Genomic DNA, 15,164 nt, shown 5'->3' on the forward strand with positions numbered 1-15,164 from the left:
AGGGGATATCAAATTGATAGTGAGCTCACCATGTTAGATCCCAAGAACTTTGATACTATACAAGATTATGTCACTAAGGCAAATGAGTTGAGGGCACAACTCAAAGATTGTGGCATTGATAAGAAGGATACTCAATTGATATTCAACTTGATAGGCAAGCTTCCACAAGAATATGCAGCATTTGTTTCTAGTTTCCAAACCCATAGGATGATAATGGGTTCAAGCTACACAATGCCTACATTTGATGCTTTCAATGAAATGTTGATGATGGAACAAACTAAGTTGATAAGCATGGGCATTCTTAAGGCTTCTAAGTCTCAAGCATTAGTGGCAAATCAAGGGAACAAAGGAAATCAAGGAAAGGACAACTCAAACAAGAAGAAATGGAAATCAAAGCCTAAAGAAAAAGCACCATCTTCTCCAAAACAAGAAAATTCATTCTCTTCCAAGAGAGATAATTCACCAAAGAGAGAGAGACCTACTTGTGCTTATTGTAAGAAGATTGGTCATGAGGAGCATCGTTGCTATTCTAAGAAGATTGATGAGCTCACACATATCATCAAAAAGCATAACATTGATTTGCCTAAAGTCGACAAGAAGGATGATTCATCAACTTCCACTTCCTCAAATTCAAAAGGAAAAGGGCAAGCATTCATGGCTTCTACAAGTGGAAAGACTCACTCTTTTGGAACAAGAAAAGGAAAAGCTCTATGTGCTACTATCAGTCATGATTCAGAGAGATGACTTCTAGATTCAGGGGCTTCTCATCATATGGCATCTTCGTAGTCTATGTTCTCTACATTTGAGCCTTGCACCATGCCACAGATTTTGATGGGTAATCATACATACATGGATGTGATTGGGAAAGGATCTATTGACATTGGGGATAACTCCTTCAATGATGTTTTGTGTGTACCCCACTTGACAAACAATCTCCTTTCTATCTATCAAATCACACATGGTGCAACTAAGAGAGTTGTGGAGTTCACACCTGACTCAGTTTTTATTAGAGACATGGAGACTAGAGCTATCATTGTGACTAGGGTGGTTGATCATGCATCTCAGTTATACTCCTTTTCAGATTCTGTTGATGATGATTTCACATTTGATGATTCTACACATGATGATCACACTTATTGTGATGGTTCAGATTTTGAGAACTTTGGACACTTGAACATGGGGATTCTCACATGTGACCCCATTCTTGAGTCGTGTATTTCATCTCCTCATATTGATATCACATCACCTATTGCACCTGATGATGCAGATAGTGCGATAGTTTTGCCTTCATGTGATTCAGTACAACAGGATATTCATTGTCTTCCAGCTTTAGATTCATGGGATGATTACTTGACAGATATTGCAGGTTTGTTTGTGGAATCCTACATTGCAGATTTGGGAGACATCATTGATGACATTCATCTTCTCTTTGATGAAGGTGATCCTTCTTCGATTGTTGTGAGGGCACACTCTGACCCTCTTGTTCATTCTCTACATGATCATTCTTTCGAGGTTGACATGATTGTGGATACTTATGTACAACCATTGGAGGAGGTCTCTTTATGTTTTGAGGAGACATGTGAGTCTTTGGAACATGTTCCACATCCATCTCCACTAGATCTTGGAGTCCCTTTTTCAGCAGTGTGGCACAGTTTACCACCTTTGGAAGGGGTATCTTTCAGCATCGACATGGGGACACTTGAGCAGTTTTCAGAGATTCCTTTCATCATGAGTTTTCTTCATACATCTTCCCTTCATGATTGGGGAGACTTCATGGATACACCTTTGGTTTTGTTTCTTCCTAAGGGGAGGAATGTTGTTCGACGTTCGTGGAGCAGTTTCTTCATACATCGAGCTTCTATCATTGGTGCAGATTCTCCATTGAGGGGGGGTCACAGTTTGACTTCTCTTCTTCTCTCATATGGGGGGGACTTTTTCCTCACATGGGGTTTTGTTCCTCACATTCTTCTATGAGAGTTCTCTTGCATAGCTTTCATCTCTCTTTTTGGGGTTTTTTCCCATTAGGTTTTTTTCTCTTTCCCCACTTTGTGAGAGATTTCATTGCATTGGTTTGCATGCATTTGCATTTTTACATGGGTACCTAACATGGCCTAGTAGCCGGGACCCATCTTGCATTTCTTAGTTGCATTGTAGACTTAAATGTGTTGGTGTAAATAACTATTCATCATGGATATTATTACACTTACTTAAGTTTACTTAGGATAATGCATTTTCATAATAGTTTGGGTATGAGACACTTGGGTGTTTGTGCCACATTGGGTTAGTGTGTGTAGGAGAAATTCCACCTTTTATGGTGTTGATTTTGTTATTACACTCCACATTCAGTGGGTGAGCCACCTCATGTGGACTATTATATTATTTCTCCTACCTACCCACACCTATTTCCTACCTACCCTTGTTTCTTATTGAGCCACATGTCATGTTTGTGTGCTCACATATCCCTAGCCTTGCCTATATAAGCAAGCTCATCTTCATTGTATGTAACTATTGAATCCAGTTGATTATTGTTGATCATTTCTATTGATGAGAATACAGTTTATTCTTGTCCTATATTGTGTCTCTATTTTGTACATTTCATTGAGCTCTTAATCTTGGCAAAGTCCAGCAGTTCCCAAGTTCAATCAAGTTGTAGAACGGTATCACATTAATCAGACTTTATTCAGCTTTGTCTCTTCGAATCAAACTAAACACCTCACTTTTTTATGTAGTTCATGATCAATCAAGTTCAGAACTGACATCTCCTAGACATCAAATTTTCTTTGAACCAATGCACTGCTCACACATTAATTCAAAGAGGGGCAAATGTAATACCCTAAAAATGGTCATCTAAAACATGAGCCCCTAATCTCGACAACATCACCAAGGTCCTAACCAAAGGCAATTAAATAAATCTTGAGCACACAATTAATTCTAAAATCATCCAATGTCACATGGCAAAATCAATCATCAATATTAATTAAATATTTATTTAATTAATTAAATCATTCCAAGTAAATCATTTTAAACAATTATCTTATTTATTTTAATTAAATATCCTAGCATATTTAATTAAACAAATCAAATTGCCATAAATCTTCAAAAAAGGAAACAAATTAATTGACAAAAAAGAATTAAAATTTGAGAAAAGAAATCAATTGGAGATAATCTTGAAAAAAAAATTAAAAATTGATAGATAATCTCAAAGAAAGCAATTAAAACAATTAAATATTAAAATTGAATGAAATAGATAATAAATAAGTTTTTTCCTAATTTTATCTTAATTTTAGTTCAATTTCCTTTAAATTAGTTTTATCTTGATTTAATCTTAATTTTAGTTCAGTTTCCTTTAAATCAGTTTTTTCTTGATTTAATCTTAATTTTAGTTCAATTTCCTTTAAAACTAAGAAAAGCATCCAATCACATCAATTCATCTGGATTGTGCTTCCTCTTAGAAAATCTTGACCGCTCATCATCATTTGAACTTAGCGGTTGGTGTCTTTCTGAATTTTCTATATATTCAGGCTGATCTCTCATTCAAAGAGAGGCTGGAGAATATATTGTTATTATACTATTTTTGCTCTAGACTCATTGATATATTGCATATTAATTGTTTCATATTGATTAAATCATTTAGCTTAATATTGCTTAAATCTTGTTAGATTAATATTGCATCCATCTAGCATTCATCATGTTCATATAGATAAAGTCCTTCGTCTTGATGTTGTCTAGTCACTAGTATTGCTTATAATCTAAGAGCAATCTTATACTCACATCTTTTAGAAGGCAATGGGTCGATTTGTTATGGTTTATTATTCATTGATTATATCTGATTGACCATGCATGTAATGACTTGATTGAAGTGTTGTGCTTACAGATACAGGTTCACTTTTCACACACACAGTCACCATAGGCATTCCAACTAGTTTAGAATCATCTAATCCAAACTTCTTCAACAGTTCCTTTACATACTTAGCTTGAGATATAATGATACCTTTTTGTGTCTATGCAATGTGCAAACCTAAGAAAAATTCCATCTCAAATTCTTTTTACATATCACTGGCAAATTTCATACTCATATCATCATCACAACCAAAAATAATGTCATCAACAAAGACTTCAAAAACAATGACACCTTTGACAAATCCCAATTTTAGCAAGTATTTGTCTAATCGAGAATACTAGGCTCTAGGAGCTTGTTTCAATCCATAAAGTGATTTCTTCAACTTACATACCATGTCTCCATCATCTGATAGTAAAAATCTATCAGGATGTTTAATGTAAACTTCTTCTAAATCACCATTCAAAAATGCAGATTTGACATCCATTTGATATACCTTGAAATCTTTATAAGAAGCATAAGGAAGCAACAATCTAACAACTTCAATTCTAGCAACCAGAGTAAATTTTTCTTCATAATCAATCCCTTCTTGCTATGAATATCCTTTGCAAACTAGACTGGATTTATCTAACTACTTCACCGACATTATTCAGTTTGTTCCTAAAACCCCATTTAGTACCAATAACATTTTTATCCTTAGGTCTAGGATCAAGCTCCCAAGTATTGTTCGTTTCAATCTTATCTAACTCCTCTTCCGTGGCTCTAATCTAGTTATCATATTTACAGGCTTCAACAACATCTTTAGATTCAACTTTAGAAATCAAACATATTTATTTTGTAGCTAACCTTCTTTCAGTCGTAACTCCTTTATTCTTATCACCAATAATCTGATTCTACGAATGATTCAATCTTACATACCTTAGAGTCTTTTGTTTGTTCTAATCTTCAGGTTCTTGCACATCCTCACCATCAGCAACAACAACATATAGATTTACGATCTCTACCAGATCATTCTTCTTAGGCTCTTCAGGCTGAATAGGAGCTGAAACAACATGTTGACCTTCATCATAAGCTTTGATCTCCTTTCCAAGGTTTTCATCCACATTCACAATTGCACTCTCAACTATCTTTCTTAGTCTCTTATTATAACACTGGTAGGCTTTTCTATTTTTAGAATATCCCAAAAAGATACCTTCATCACTTCTAGCATCAAATTTTCCAATATGCTCATCTATCTTGATATAGCATTTTCTACCAAAAAAATTGAAATATTTCATAGTAGGAACATGACCAAACCAAATCACATAATGGGTCTTACCGGTATCACCTTTGATATGAACTCTATTGAATGCATAGACTGCAGTGCTAATAGCTTCTCTCCACTAGACCTTCAGAACATTCCTTCAATCAACATGGTTCTTGCAACATCTAAAACAATACAGTTCTTCCTTTCAATAATTTGATTCTATTATGGGGTCCTAGGAGCAGATAGCTATCTTATGATTCCATGCAACTCACATAAAGAATTGAACTCACCATAATATAATTCTACACCTCTATCAGATCTCAGACACTTCAACTTCAATTTGGACTCAGTTTCAACTTTATCTTTGAATATCTTGAATTTCTCAACTGCTTATTATTTTTCCTCAAAAATGATAACCCACATCATTTAGAAATAATCATCAATTAGTAACATAAAGTATCTATCACCCTGCACACTTGTAACATTTGTAGGTCCACACAGGACAATATGCCCAAGATCTAACAATCCATCTAATGTGTACCATTTTCTCTTGAAAGAAATTCTTGTTTGCTTAGCCAATTGACATTCCTTAAATACCAGATTAACAAGTTTAACAATCTTAGGCAAATCCCTAACAACGTGTGTAGAACTAATCTTGATCAATGAGTCAGAGTTTACATGACATTCTTCTATGCCACAACCAACTCTCATATATATTAGCAACCAAACAACTTTTATCACTAGCATTGAAATGAAAAATGTTACACTCAGTCTTAGTTCCAGATGTAATCTCTATACCAGAGGCATTCATGATCTTTCTTTTACCATATTTGAATTGTAGATCATAACCCTTATCAATAATCTATCCAACACTTGGAAGATTATGATTCAAACCTTCAACATACAAGACATCATCAGTGTTAATCTTTCTATAAAAAGAAATAAAACCTCTCCCACGGATTTCCAAATTTAACTATTCCACCATCATACCTTTCCATGCTTACAAATTTTCTTTCTTCACTAGTCATATGATGTGAAAAACCACTGTCAATCACTCATTCACCTTTCTCTTCTACCTTAGCAGCCAAAGATTTCTCCTCAACAGAGCAATTAGTGGAATCAATAGGCACATGTCTATCTCTTTTAATGACAATAAACATAACTTCATCTTCTTTTGATTCTTCATCTGTAACACCTCCATCTGCAACATAATAATAGTTCTTCTGGTTCCTAAACTTGCGGTTAGACTTATAAGGATAATTAAACTTTTCTCGGTTCTCATATCTGTCATCTCTACCAAACTTATCAAGTTTGTCATACCTATCCATTCTCTCTGGACATCTATAAGAAAAATTTCCTATCTTATTACAAGAAAAATAAATTCAAGGGCAACTTCCCACCATACTTACTGGCACCTTTAGGCAATCTTTGGGCAGTCGATGCTTCAATCTCATCAAGCTCTCTTTCTTGTTGTTCTATCTGTCTCCTTTGTCTTTCATATCTGGATATCCTACACTCATCGGTATCATATTTCTACTTACCGGACATAGATGTTGATGCTTTGAATGTTGTCTCAGACTTTCCATGTGATTCTCCAAATTCACTCAGCTCAAATGCAATGAGTTTTCCAACCAATACATTGCTTCTTACTATAGTTACACTCCAGACCTCATCAATAGCAGCAACCTTGTTTATAAGCAGGAGGTAAATATTTTAGCACCTTAGCAACAATCTCATCTTCTTCAATATTTCCACTGGCAGATTTGATAACAAGGAAAATCTCATTAACCTTAGCCATGTATGATTGTGTGTTCTCATCATCTCCATATTCAATGTCTCATAATTTCCTTTCAAACTTTTCAACTTAGCAACTTTCACTTGACTATCACCTTCATACAAGATCTCAAGCTTCACCCAGATCTCATGTGTGGTCTAAAGTATCATAACATTTGTCATTTTAGAGTCAGTCAGGGCACTGAGAAATTCTTCCTTCACTCTGATGTTATATTTAGCTTCATTAACCTCATCAGGAGTGGATGGTCTATTCTGAGGAACAACATAGAAATTCTTAGTAATCTTACAATAATCCTCTCAAGGAAATTTCAAATGCACCTCCATCCTTTTCTTCCATACAGTGTAGTTTCTTGTATCAAACCTCAAATTTTCCTTCTTGAAAAGAATACCTTGAGCTTCCATCTCGAATCTCCTCAAGCAAATAATATTTTACTGGAGGATCTAGCTCTGATACCAATTTTTAGCAGCAATCAAGCAGGAAGACTGAGAGGGGGAGTGAAACAGTTTTCATCGGATCTCCTCAAATTAAACTTCATGACATTAACTGATAAACCACAACAATAAAAAATAATAAAATTAACAACACAATAGACAACACGAGGATTTTGACATGGAAAACCTAGTTAAGGGAAAAACCACGGTGGGAACCTACCCACAATAAGATGATACTCTGCAATAGTATGTGAAAATATTACAATGGGGAATGCACATGCATTCAAGAACATTTTCTGGAGCTCACTGCTCAAAAGATATATTCCTAGAAGGCTACAACCCTCAGGTAAGTCTCACTAAATTAGAATATTATTTGAACAACAATCCAAAAGTAATGAACTACAATAATAACATCTACAAATGCCTGATGACAGTTCCAATTAAGCATAGTTGTCTTCTCTGCAACACAGATCTCACCACAGCACTTCATTGAATGATATATAATTGTTCACACTTTTACCTCTCTCTAATAATCTAGACACAATACCGACACCTAAACTACATAAGCATATCACCTATATATACAAATCATCAGCCTTGATAACAAGGTTGACTAAAACCGTCAACCTTCAACTTATAATTATAAAATTACATTACATAATACAAAGATTAACCACCAGACCAATATTATTATTTACATTACATAGCATGGAACTAATTCAAATTCCTAAATGATTACATCCATCAGAAATCCTGCCAATATCAACCGCAACACACTACACAACCAGAAATATTCCATAACACAAAAATTATCACTGGTTCATAGAAATCACCAAAAACTTGCACAACAATCAATGGGGATTGCCAAAACAAATAGGACATAACTAGGAAACACCATAATGACTGTTAGAGTCATCAAGAATAGTTTCACCAACACCTCTTTTCAAATCTTCATCGGTCAATGTCTCAAAGCTCAAGAACACAACTAATCAACAACTGTCATGATGAAAGATAACTCGTGGAGAACCAAATCAAAAACCATATTAAATGAAGATACAAAAGATCATCCGAAATAATAATCCAAAATATCAACACAAGATCTGATCATACTAGAGAGAATACTGAATTCTGCAAAATAGTGATAAACAAAATCAAACTATAAAACCCAAAAATCCTTTCCAAACTCACCAGAATAACTCACAAAAATATATTGACATCAATGATAATAACATACCCTAGAAACAACAATGAACAATCAAATCTAACAATCTCCCCAATAATCCAACATGATGGTAGTTAGTTTGATTCAGAGGTGGAATGTTGCTACTTGTGACTATTCTAGTGAATAGTTTGGCTACTTGGTTTTTTTGGTTTGATTTGTGCCAAAAATGTATCAAATGATGTTGAGAATGGCCAATATGGTTTTATTGACACTTTATGTTGACTTTGTTGATGTCCACTTATTGTATTTTTGGTTTTGATTGAAGTTTGAGTTTCAAATATCAACACAAGCTAAAAGGTTATATGTTTGGGCTAATCTAAGGAGTTTCATAAATGCAGATATGTGTGGTGTTATTTTGGAGGTGTCTGGAAGGTGTGAGAGTATGGTGTGGTCCTCCACACACTTATTTCTCATTTTGGATTTGCATTGAAGATTTTTTTTGAGTTTGATAGTTTCTTATGCATGTTTCAATACTCTTGGTTGTCCTATTGATGTTCTAAGTGTTCGAGATGGTATATAAAGGACAAAATTATTTTAACTAAAAAAAGTAGAGGTTGTGGATATAGTGAAAATATATATAGTGCTTTAACCTATGAACTAGAATCTACATTTTAGTAGATGCAATTTTTTGATAGTTAAATATTTTGATATTGTATTGTATTTGATACTTTTTATCTTTCCTTGAAGAAGTCATCTTTAGTTGTGCAAGTCTTTGTATCTTTCCCTTAGTTTGTGCATCTTAGTCTACAAGTCATTTTCGAAGCAATGAGCTACGTGGCCTGCAACCTAAATAATTGTAAATATTGATATCTATAGAGGAGGGAATTTGTTGCCTCTAAGATGAAAAATATTGGATAACAAATTATGTGTTGCTACCTCACTTAAACTGGTGCTAAAGGTGAGCTAGGAGATGCAAGTATTGCAATAAATGAATACTAAACAATACTAATGCAGTTGCAAAATGTAAAAGTATAAAAAACAAATTAATGAAATTCCAATTGTTAAGAATGTATAAAAGAGGACATAAATTATACCAAAGAACTTATTCTACCTTGATTTTTGGATGTCAGGGCACCAAAAGGACGTATGTGTATCATTTTGTCATTTGTATGAAAAGACACTTAAAGACACTACCAAAATGCACCAAAATTCAACCTTAACCATGTAGAACCTATTCGCTACCTACACACATAGAGATGAGGGAAAATGTTGGGGTTGTATTGTTGGCAATATAACAAGGATATTGAGAAGGTTGTTGATGAGTATGGACATAATTGATTAAAGATGTTTTACTGTCTTGATATTATTATTTTGTAATTGATGTCAAGAAATTGATTTTCTAATTCAATATGATGTTGCCATATCTTAAGAAATATGATATGAAGATTATAAAGAAGTTGGTAAAGACACAGGAAAGAATATGATGAATAAAGGGATAAGTTATTCAATGGGCAACTCTACCGAGTCAGACAATAATGAGATCTTGATGTTTTATATTGTTTTAACATCATACATATGTTGTAAAATGTAAAGGTTAATACTACACTATGTTATCAGGCAAGGAATCTAGTCGGTAAACCCTAAGGAACCTAGTCGGTAAACCCTAAGGTTATCACAGTCAGTTAATGAAGATAGAATGCCTATCGAGTAAAGTTTAGTATTCACTGAGTTGTAATTGAGCTATAACATAATGCATTAAATGTTTACATGTGATATTTAATGAAAGAAGCTGATGAGCTAGAGCGGATCAATGATTGGCAAGCCGTGGAAGAAGTTTGTTAACAAATCTAAGGTAATGGAAAGTCAGCAAGAAGATCTACAACTCAGATTGAACTGCACTACCCTAACACAAGTTCCAAGATGATTGTGCAAGTTTCGAGGCAAGGTAAAATGTTTTTCAGATTGTAAGATACAATGAACCTGGACAAGATTGAAGTCTGATGGCTATGATTGATCATGGGAAATGTGATCAAGGAGATTAAGCGGTTAGATGATTGTTTATAAATAGGAAACTATTGATAAACAATGTATGCAAGCAAGTGTAAGCATGGGGATGCTACATAGTGATCGCCAAGCATAGAAGCTTGAAGACCTATTAGAATAATAGAGTATTGATGCCCAGCAAATAGACAAGATTAGTTCTATGTCTAGATTGTGTTGAACAAATAAGAATCTGCTTTAACATTTTAGATGTAAAGTTGCAGATAGATTGTATTACTATTAGCTTGTGGAAGTAATAGGAAATCTCTTAACCGAGTGGACTTAACAATCTTATAAGTAAATCCTCTAACAAGGTGACATTCTAAATGAGTGTTTGAAATCCTTTGACAAGGTCACTTCTAACAAAGTGAAGATCCTAACAGATCTGAGGGAAATCCCTTAACCGGGTCACATCTAGCAATGTGTTTTGTAATCTTTAACAGGATTGGCTTTTAACCAAGCATACTCTAGAAGAGTATATTTCTTAGTGGGTCCGAAATCCCATAGTGGTTTTTCCGTATTTGGGTTTCCATGTTAAATCTGGTGTTATGAGGTTTATATTGTTCATATGCTTTTGAGTTTGCATGTTTGACAGTTTTTATTCTATGACTGATATATGCTACCGAGGTTGAATCTGATGTTTTTATGGATGAATAAGTTTGTATGATTCACCCCCCCCTGTCTCATCTTGTTTGCTATTGGAACTGTACTTATATTAAGTATCAGAACTATCAATTGGTATCAGAGCCTTGGACTCCGAAAGGAAAGTTTAAAGGCACTTGAGTTAAAGATCCAAAGATGTATAAGAGGGATGCACCTAAGCTGAATAAGTCAAGTTTCTCTACATGGTAGAAAAGGATGAAGCTACATCTATCAGGAGTTGGAGAATATGCTATATACTATCTGGAGAATGATTTTGTTACACAGAGCACCTATCCATTAACTATGGAAGAGATAAAGGCAAAGCAAGAACACATTCAAGCAATGATTGAAATAACATCTGCATTGACCGATTTTGAGTTTAATGATCTAGAAGGCTGCAATGATGCAAAGACTATGTGGACTAAGCTCATATCTGTATATGGAGGAGATGAACATGTTCAAAGAGAAAAAGTTGATAGTCTAAGAGGACAACTTGAATCTATGAGGATGAATGAAGGTGAGAACATAACCCAGTACAGTACAAGACTAAAGGAGATTGTAAATCAAATCAAAGGAGAAGGAGGAATTATTGAAGAAAAGGATGTGACAAGTAAGTTGTTAAGAACCCTTCTACCTGCTTATGCAATCCGAGTCTCTGCAATCAATGAATTGAGGTCTATACCAAATATGCTAGTTTCCTTGGATGCTACTATTGGTAAGCTACGTGCATTTGAGTTAAGTAATTTTGATAACAGTGGGTCATTGGTAAATAAAGTTGAATCTGCATTTAGTTCTTTTCATCTGAGTGAATCTAATGATTACAATGAAAGAAAGTATAAGTACTCTAGAGGAGATCATAGTGGAGCAAGTGAAAGATTTCGGAAGAACATGGAGGAGGTACACAAACTGTATGAAGAAATCAGAAAGCAAGAAGAGTTTGAAGCACTATTGGCCAAAAGGTTACCAAGAGGCAAAGGTAAGTATAAGGGAAAACTACCCTTGAAATGTTTCAATTGTGATAAGATTGGACATATGGCTTCTAACTGTCCTGACAAAGATTTCACCGAAAAGAGAGATTACCGAGATGATAGACAGAAAGATAATCATTATAGACGTCACTGAGACTTCAGAAGAAGAGATAGAAAGACCTGCTTAATTGCTGATGAGGAATCTGAAGATGATAAATTAGATGAGACTGATACAAAGGAAGTTGTTTATGTGGCTATCAAGGATGGATCAGATGAAGAAAGGTATGAAGAAAAAGCCCTAATATCTCACATAAACACTAATGATTCTTGGATTATAGATAGTGGATGCTCACATCATATGATAGGAGATAAACACAAGTTTGTTATGTTATAAGATTATGATGGAGGCTATGTTAGATTTGGTAATGATGCACCATGTCCGATAAGAGGTAAAGGATCCATAACACTTCTTGACAAAGCAAGATGCAATGATGTTTATTGGGTTGAAGGTTTGAAATATAATTTGTTGAGTGTAGCACAACTAAACAACACAGGTTACCGAATAGAATTTCAGAAAAGAATTGTCAAAGTTCATGACAAGAATGGAAAGTTAGCTGCTATCGGGACACAAACAAAAGGTAATACATTTCACCTTGACTCAACTCACAACAAGTGTTTGCATACAAAGATTGATAACACTTGTTTATGGCATAAAAGGTTTTATCATGTTAATTTTGATAATCTGATCAAGATAAGTAAGAAGCACAGAGTAAGAGGTCTACCGAGTCTTGAAAAACCTGAGAATGCTATATGTTGAGGATGCCAAATGGGCAAGATGACAAGATCCAACTTTACAAGTAAGTCCTACACTTCTAAGGGAATTTTAGATCTTGTGCACACTGATCTTTGTGGTCCTATGAAAGTTCAAAGTTATTATGGTGATAAGTATTTCATATTATTTGTGGATGATTATTCAAGGATGATGTCAGTAATGTTTTTAAAAGAAAAATCAGAAGCTTTTCAAATGTTTAAATGGTACAAGGCTAGAGTTGAAAATGAAATAGGAAGACAACTGAAATGTCTTAGATCAGATAGAGGAGGAAAGTTCACATCTAATGAGTTCAACCTATTTTGCAATGATCATGGTATTAAAAGACAAGTCTCTGCACTCAGGACTCCACAACAGAATGGAATAGCTGAAAGAAGAAACAGATCTATTGTGGATTGTGCTAGAACAATGATGATTGAAAACAAGGTTCCACAAACATTTTGGAGAGAAGCAATAAGCACAACTATTTACACCTTGAACCGAGTTCAATTGAAGAAAGGTACTTTGAAGACACCTTATGAAATCTAGTATGGAAAGAAACCTAATGTAAGTTATTTGAAGATCTTTGGAAGCAAATGCTATGTTCATAAAGATGATAGAAATGGCAAGTTTGATCAGAAAAGTGAAGATGCAACATTTCTAGGATATTCCTCTAGAAGCAAAGCATTTAAATGTTTGATCAAATCATCTAACAAAATAGTGGAAAGTGCAAATGTGAAAATTGATGAATTTGTAGAAAGAACTGATGACAGGAATTCCAAAGAACTAGAAGACTATGATGAATTTGTCTATGTGCAACCGAAAAGTCCTACCGAGATAACTGTTGAAGGAAATGAGGAATATATCGAGTTACCAAGTGATGAAGAGGATCATGCAGAGCCTACCGAGCCTGTATTAGCCAAATATGTCAGAAGACATCATGCACCAAGTTAGATTATAGGAGATAAGGATGATCCAGTGATGACAAAGAACAAACTGAGATAGAACACATGTTTGATATCTGAATTTGAACCAAGAATAGTGAAAGAGGCATTCAACAGTGAAGATTGGATAAATGCTATGACTGAAAAGATTAATCAAATCAAGAAAAATGATACATGGACACTAGTCCCAAGACCCAAGGACAAAAATGTAATCGATACAAAGTGGATCTTCAAAAACAAGCTAAATGAGAAGGGAGAGGTCATTCAGAACAAAGCAAGATTGGTTTGCAAAGGTTATGCCCAAGAAGAAGGAATTGATTATGGTGAGACTTTTGCACCTGTTGCCAGACTTGAACGAGTTAGAACATTGTTGGCATATGCTACTTTCAAAAACTTCAAGGTATATAAAATGGATGTCAAATTTGCATTTCTGAATGGAATATTAGAAGAAGAAGTTTTCATTAAACAACCTGAAGGATTTGTTGAAGACAATAATAAAGATCAGGTATGTAAATTGAACAAAGCTTTATATGGTCTGAAACAAGCACCTAGAGCATGGTATGAAAGACTGCACTCTTATTTGATTAAGATTGGTTTTATAAGGACAAGTGAGAACAAAAACATGTACATGAAGAATGATGAAAATGGAATACTAATCTCAGCCATATTTGTTGATGATATTATATTTTGTGGAAATGACGCTTTATGCAAAAACTTTGGTAATGAAATGAGCAAAGAATTTGAGATGTCATTAATCAGTGAGATAAAGTATTTTATAGGTTTACAGATACTGCAAATGAAAAATGAAATTTTCATTACTCAATCCAAATACATAAAGAAAATCTTGAAGAAATTTGGAATGGAGGATTCAAAGCTAGTAAGTACTCCTATGACTACAAACTGCAAACTATCATAGAATGATGAATCTACATCTGTTGATGAGACACTCTACCTATCCATGATTGGAAAACTTCAATATGTTGTTCACAGTAGGCCTGATATAGCACATGCAGTAGGTATTGTTGCAAGATTCTCTGCCGATCCTAAGGAAATACACATGATAGCAATGAAAAGAATTTTCAGATACTTGAAAGGCACTGAAGATTATGGCTTAGTATATCAGAAAGGAAATGATTTTAATTTGAAAGTCTATACTGATGCTGATTGGGTAGGCAACATTGATGATAGAAAAAGCACAAGTGGAGGAGCTTTCTTCTTAGGAGAAAGACTAGTGAGTTGGCTTAGCAAGAAACAAGGATGTGTTTCTTAGTCAACAGCCGAAGCTAAATA

The sequence above is a fragment of the Cryptomeria japonica genome, chromosome 6, assembly GCF_030272615.1.
Source record: "Cryptomeria japonica chromosome 6, Sugi_1.0, whole genome shotgun sequence".
Classification (NCBI taxonomy): domain Eukaryota; kingdom Viridiplantae; phylum Streptophyta; class Pinopsida; order Cupressales; family Cupressaceae; genus Cryptomeria; species Cryptomeria japonica.